The 7,519-nt window shown below is 40.7% G+C and overlaps 1 pseudogene; it reads right to left on the bottom strand.

Moving 5' to 3' along the window:
- Positions 1–6,563: 6,563 nt before the first annotated feature.
- Positions 6,564–7,479, bottom strand: LOC100947814 (annotated as a pseudogene).
- Positions 7,480–7,519: the final 40 nt, after the last annotated feature.

Genomic DNA, 7,519 nt, shown 5'->3' with positions numbered 1-7,519 from the left:
TTTTTTTTTTTTGAGACAGAGCCTCAAGCTGTCCCCCTGGGTAGAGTGCGGTGACATCACAGCTCGCAGCAACCTCTAACTCCTGGGCTCAAGCAGTCTTCTGCCTCAGCCTCCTGAGTAGCTGGGACCACAGGCGCCCGCCACAACGCCCAGCTATTTTTTGGTTGCAGCCATCATTGTTGTTTGGCGTCCTGGGCTGGATTTGAACCCACTACCTTGGGTATACGTGGCTGGTGCCTTAGCCACTTGAGCCACAGGCGCTGAGCCAAGGGTATTTTTTTCTTTGTATGGTTATGTCACCAATTTGATATACAGTGAGATTCATTTGTTTCAGCTTGTTTTCAGTTTTTAGGGATTGACTTTTATTTTCCTTTTGACTTATTTTTATTTTTAATTATGCTTCCAAAGTCAAAATTAGGTCACTGGGTACATTCAGCGAAGTTTACTTTCCATTTCTATATCTTGTTCCCTCCTTCCCCTAGTTCTATTAGAATTTGGTTCATACTTTTGATGTTTATTTAAAAATACAGGCAAACACACACTTTCTCTGTTTTGTACACACAGATGGCATATTTAAAAACCGCCCTCTAATTTACTTTTTTTCGTTTAATGTATCCCAAGATAATTTCGTATCGGTACATGAAGATTATTCCTTTTATAAATGTATATTACTCCACTTTGTGGATGTGTTGGGTTTCTTTCAGTCTTTTGATATTATAAATAATGTCAATAAATAGCATTGGGCATATGTCATTTTACATTTTTTCTGGTATGTGTTTGGGATAGAGTCTGGGAAGTGAGATTGCTCTACATAGGCTTATGTAATTTTAAAAGATATGGACAAATCCCCCCCACAGTTGAACTATACTATTTTGCATCCCAACAGGAATATGTGAGAGTCCGGGCTTCTTCACATCTTTCTTTTCAGAGTCAGTGTTGATCACATTGACAACTCTGGCTTTTATGGCATAGGAGACACTTCATCTCCCTCACCACTCATCCTACATTAGTATACCACAGCTTACATCCTATTATGTTCCCTATTACATACCCTGTACTAAAACAAATGGGCTGACTGGCGGTAATGAGGAACCCTTTGTGGCAAGCCTTATCTTGTTATGAGCCACTTCTTAAGATGCCTGGGGCTGAGAAAGGTTTTGAAACACGTTAAACAGCTCTGACAGCCTGATTGCCAATGAGCTCACATTGTCAGCCCACACTAACCATGTGATCTTGCCCATACACCTGTGTCTGGAGGGCATAGCCTGGGACATACACGGCAGAGTGGAACATTAAATGTGCATCTTTATGCTGCCATAAAGTACTTGTTTTCTAGTCATTATTATTCCCTTTCAAATAAGTCTAGTGTAGGCCCCAAAAGACAAACCCATCATTTTTTCTTTTCTTTTCTTTTCTTTTTTTTTTTTTTTTGGAGACAGAGCCTCAAGCTGTCCCCCTGGGTAGAGTGCCGTGGCCTCACAGCTCACAGCAACCTCCAACTCCTGGGCTCAAGCGAGTCTCCTGCCTCAGCCTCCCAAGTAGCTGGGACCACAGGCACCCGCCACAATGCCTGGTTATTTTTTGGTTGCAGCTGTCATTGTAGTTTGGCGGGCCCAGGCTGGATTCGAACCTGCCACCTTAGGTGTATGTGGCTGGTGCCTTAGCCACTTGAGCCATAGGTACTAAGCCCCATCATTTTTTCTTTATCTTTTTTTTTATTATTAAATCATAGCTGTGTACATTAATGCAATTATGGGGTACAATGTTCTGGTTTTATATACAATCTGAAATATTTTCATCAAACTGGTTAACTAACATAGCCTTCATGGCACGCTCTTATTTATTGTGTTAAGACATTTGTAGTGTACATTTAGTAAATTTCACATGTACCCTTGTAAGTTGCACCATAGGTGTGGTCCCACCTTCCCTCCACCCATCCTCCCCCCTCCCCTCCCCTCCCTTTCCCCTTTCCCCATATTCTTGGGCTATAATTGGGTTATAGCTTCTGTATGAAAGCTATAAATTGGTTTCATAGTAGGTATGAGTACATTGGATACTTTTTCTTCCATTCTTGAGATACTTTGCTAAGAAGAATATGTTTTTTATATATTTTTTTATTAAATGATAACTATATACATTAATGCAATTCTGGGGTACAGTGTGGTGTTTTCATATACAATTTGAAATATTTTCATCAAACTGGTTAAGATAGCCTTCATGTCATTTTCTTAGTTATTGTGTTAAGACAATCATATTCTACTCTTAGAAAGATTCACTTGTACCCTTGTAAGATAAACCATAGAAGTGATCCCACCAATCACCCTCCCTCCACCCATTTCCCCCTCCCTTCTCCTAAGAAGAATATGCTCCAACTCCATCCATGTAAACATGAAAGAGGTAAAGTCTCCATCTTTTTTAAGGCTGCATAATATTCCATGGTGTACATATACCACAATTTATTAATCCATTAATGGGTCGATGGGCACTTGGGCTTCTTCCATGACTTAGCAATTATGAATTGGGCTGCAATAAACATTCTGGTGCAATATCTTTGTTATAAAGTGATTTTTGGTCTTTTGGATATATACCTAGTAGAGGAATTGAAGGATTGAATGGCAGGTCCATGTTTAGATCCTCTCCCCTTTTTTTTGAAACAGAGTCTTGTTCCGTTCAGAAACTCCTGACTCAAGTGACCCTCCTGCCTCAGCCTCCTGAGTGGCTGGGACCACAGCCATCTGCCACCAATTTTTCTATATTTTGTAAAGATGGGGTCTTATTCTTCCCTAGGCTGCCATCATTATTTTTGTTGGTCTTTCACCTGTGGCATTTGCTTTCATTTACATCCACTGCCTTTCCCTGTGTCTCCTTGGAGCTCTCGCCATCTTGTGGCAGGTCAGCAGGCTTGATTGAGAACTGAAATGACAACTTTTCCTAAGTGTGAAAAACATAAATTCCAAATCTTTATCATGCTGTATTGTGTACGTGCAATGTTTCATACTGTTTCTAATTTACTTCAAAAGACTTCAGTATCAGCTATTTAATGTACCTTATTTCATCTATTCTAAATAAGATGCATATCTTTTTTTTTCTTTTTTTTGCAGTTTTTTGGCCAGGGCCAGGTTTGAACCCGCCACCTTTGGTATATGGGGCCGGCACCCTACTCCTTGAGCCACAGGCACCACCCTAAGATGCATATCTTTTACACTTTTTATCACTTCTGAAATTGGGATGAATTTTACTATTAATAGTATGTCATAATTTAGTTGACAACAATTTTTCTTTCTTGTGCATAAAAGAGTAAGTCTTACAACCTATGGCATCTTTAATTCATAGAATCAATTATTTAGTGAAATATCATATCTGTCTACGAAATGATCTTTTGTAAAACTGGTGCAGGGCAGGGGCAGTAGAAGCAGGAAGAAAAAGTGGATTTAGTATATACAGTAGAACCTCCATAGTTGACCACTTCTCTACATGAAGCACCTCCTTAAGTTGACCTAATTTTCATAGACTGGACATGTACCTCAAGTACATATCAATACAGTAGGCCTAGTTCCTTATGTTGATCACCTCTATATGTTGACCAGTTCATTACAATCCCTTGGGTGGCCAACTTCCAGAGGTTCTACTGTATTTTGAAAGTTGAGGAGGAACTGGTAATGTTTATTCATATTGATAAACAGTTTTTATAATTTAATTTTAATCCACACTCTGGGGGTAGTTAGTTAAACCTCTGAATTATCCTAATCAGGAATATCTACTCAGGAGTGATTAGTTTTAGTATCTGGAAGTGCAAGCATTTAATTTAATCATTTAATCATTTAATCATTGAGTGATTAGTGATTAGCATTTGAAAGATCCTACTCAGGTGTACACACCCCAAAGGTAGCTATACCATTGGTCCCAAGGCCTAGGATGTTCACATTCTCCTATCTGAACTCACACTAAATCATAAGTTCTTATACCTTCTTTTATTTTATTTTTTTCTTATACCTTCTTTTAACGCACAAAATAAAACACCTAGGATTACAATTAAAGCCAATTGCATTGAAATATAGTTATCAAAATATTAGAGATATAATTTATAACATATTAGTTGTATGCTTCTCCCCCCAAGCTTCAGCAGGGTGTAATTGACAAATAGAATTATATATATTTACAGTGTACAATATGATCTTTTGATATATGTATACATGGCGAAATGATTAAGTCAAGCTAATTAACATATTCATCACCTCACTGGTTTTTGTTTGGTGAGAATATTTAATATCTATTCTCTCAGCATTTTCAAGACTATAATGTGTTATTATTTACTATAGTCACCATACTGTACAATAGGTCTCTAGGACTTATTAATCCTAACTGAAACTTTGAACACTTTGGCCAATAGCCCCCCCCCCCATTTTTCCTCCCTCAACCCTTGGTAATTATCATTCTCTCTCTGCTTCTATAGGTTCATTTTTTTTTTTTTGCAGTTTTTGGCAGGGGCTGGGTTTGAACCTGCCACCTCCCGTATATGGAGCCAGTGCCGCAGGTGCCCTACTCCTTTGAGCCCACAGGCGCTGGTCTATAGGTTCAACTTTTTAAGAGATTCCATACAGAAGTGAGATCATGCAGTATTTCTTTCTGTGCCTGGCTCATTTTACTTAGTGAAATGTCCTCCAGGTTTGTCCATGCTGTTGTAGCCAGAATTTCTATTTGCTGAGTCCTTGGTCCTGGAGATTTGAGGAATGAATTCATAGACCAAAGCAAATAAGTGAAAGGACAGATTTTATTGAAAGAAAAAGAGATATATAAGTGAAAGAGGGGAACACAATCTCTGGTAGCAGAGGGGGGCCCAGGTGGACAGCCATGTGGGCCTTCTATCTAGGGGTTTATATACTGCTTTTCTTGTCCTGTGGGCAGGGGTTTGTCGGGAGATGGAATGTATGTCTGGAACAGGTCAAAATTCGCCAGCATCCTGTGCACAGAAAATAATTTTAAAACTACCAAAGTGCAGAGGAATGGAGTCCTTGTAGTCCTTGCGCTAGGTGAGGCAGTAGAGTGTGTTCCCTATTCCAGGAGGGGCGGCCCAGAAGAGATACTGATCAGGCTGCTTTTTTGTTTATGACTTTGTTTTGGTGTCCAGAGAGTGTGGCTTGGAAAGGGCCTGTTTGTGCCTAGAGATGGGATCTATGATGGGACTTGATTTCTGAGCTCACCCAGGCCTAGAAAATGAGGGGTCCATGTCCAGCTCTGAGTGGGGAAACCCTTTATCATTGTCACAAATGACGTAATTTCCTTCTTTTTTTAAGGCATGAGAGTGGAGATCTCCTTCACCATATTGACTTCAACTCCTTTAGAAATATACCCCAAATTAAGATTGCTGGATTATGTGGTAGTCCTGTTTTTAATTTGGGAATAAAGCTTTATACTGTTTCCCATAATGGCCAGGCACAGTGGCTGACACCTGTAATCCTAGCCCTTGGGAGGCTAAGGCAGGTGGATTGCCTGAGCTCACAGTTTCAAGATCAGCCTGAGTCAGAGCGAGACCTTGTCTCAAAAAAATAGCCAGGTGTTGTGGTGGGCACCTGTAGTCCCAGCTACTTGGGAGGCTGAGGAAAGAGAATCGCTTGAGCCCAAGAGTTTGAGGTTGCTGTGAGCTATGACGGTATAGCACTCTACCAAGGGCGACAAAGTGAGACTCTGTCTCAAATAAATAAATAAATAAATAAAAAGAAACTATACTGTTTCTCATAATGGCTGTATTAATTTACATTCCCATCAACAGTATACAAGAGTTCCTTTTTCTCTCCATGCTCACCACAGTGTACAAGAGTTCCCGTTTCTCTACATGCTCAGCGACATTTCTTATCTTTTGTCTTTTGGATAATATCAACTGTGAGGTGAGATCTCATTGTGGTTTTGATTTGCATTTCCCTGACAATTAGCTTTTCCTATATCTGTTGATATCTGTATGTCTTCTTCTTCTTTTTTTTTTTCTTTTGGTATAGAACATTTATTTATTTTTTCCAGGAAACACTCAAAGTTTAGGTGAGTGGGAAATATTTTTAATCAAAGAATTGTACATTTTCTTCCCACATATCCTGCTTTCTACTAGGAAATGACATTGTGATTCATTTCACTACAAGTAAAATATTACAAAATATTCACAGGAAAATATTAAAAATAACTCAAAACACAAGGCAAGATGAAATAAACTGGGTTTTCAGAAATCTCTACTCCAGTGCCCACAGCACACAAGAAGAGAGTCAAAACAAATAAGGAAGTAAGATCCCCCTGATCACAAATTTCCAAAGAACTGGAAATGGGGAAGAAATGGGATTGAAATGGTGATGTGACAGGGAATGGATGTTAGCAGCACTGCTTCAATAACCAATCTATTGTGAATGAAATACTCTTTCTTATATGAAGTAAATTCTCAACAAGGCTAAACTTTAGGATATTCCTTGAACTGAAATTAGAAAATACCCTGACAGTAGAAGTAGCTCTTTCAGCTAAGATTAACAAGAGCTTCTTTCTTTATGGGCCACTGTTGTGATGCCTGCTCTGGCATCAAAAGTTGTCACAGTAGCCCTTCCATCTCTTTCATGAAAGCTTCATATATATCATCCTTAGTTTGTACTGAGACAGGAACAGAAGGGCCAGATTTTGGGGCTGCTTTGGCAAGAGGCACAGCAGAATCATCCTCTGACTTTCTTTGGGGAGCGGAAGTAGCCCCTTTATTCTCTCGACGTACTCTCAGTGCAGTGGGCACAAAGCCAGTAATCTCTGCCTTGGGATTAGTGATCTGTGGCTTGGCCCTGTTGGTTGCTGTGGCTTTCTTCTCAATGGTGACTGCATTTGTATCATCCGCCTTGGGTCGCTGAATCAAATTGGGTGGGGCACTTAAAACCCCAGGGTTTGACCAGGGAGCTGGTGGGAAAAGCCCGGGGGAGCAGGTCCAAGTGGAGGCACCAAAGATGGGTGCATCATGCCAGGATGTGGTAGAGGGATACCTGGAAGTGCAGGGGGAGGTAGCCTTGGTGGAGGTTTGCGAGGAGGAGGGCCAGGAGGCAAACCTGGAGGTGGACCTCGAGGAGGGCCTATAGGTGGTCCAGGAGGCCATAAAGGTGGAGCAGGTGGTGGTCCAAGAGGAGGTGGTCCTGGTATGGGAGGTGCTTGTATCTGAGAAGGAGGAACAGACTGCAGGGGAGCCTGCCGCTGGGAAAAAGCAGTAGATGTGCCGTCAGAATGAGCTTCCTATTTATACTGTTTCTGTGATTGTTTTTCTGCTTCAGAGCCATCAGAATCATCCTCATCATCGTCCTCTGAAAATTCCTCTACTTCCCGTCCCTCCTCAGGGATTTCCTGACCTGCCATGCAAAGCATCATGGCTTGAAGAGGAGTTAGCTCCTTCATGTTCTTCTTTTTTTCCCTTGATTTTCCTGGCATATCTGCAAATTGTACACTTAGACTAAGGTGACTAGATTTTAACATTGGTAAAGTGGGACACCACTGGGGGGGAGGGGGGCACGGG

The sequence above is a fragment of the Otolemur garnettii genome, unplaced genomic scaffold (genome assembly GCF_000181295.1).
Source record: "Otolemur garnettii isolate 467f Iridium unplaced genomic scaffold, OtoGar3 scaffold00125, whole genome shotgun sequence".
Taxonomy (NCBI): Eukaryota; Metazoa; Chordata; class Mammalia; order Primates; family Galagidae; genus Otolemur; species Otolemur garnettii.
The sequence above is the reverse complement of the archived record's forward strand: the minus strand, read 5'-3'. Positions and strand labels throughout refer to the sequence as shown.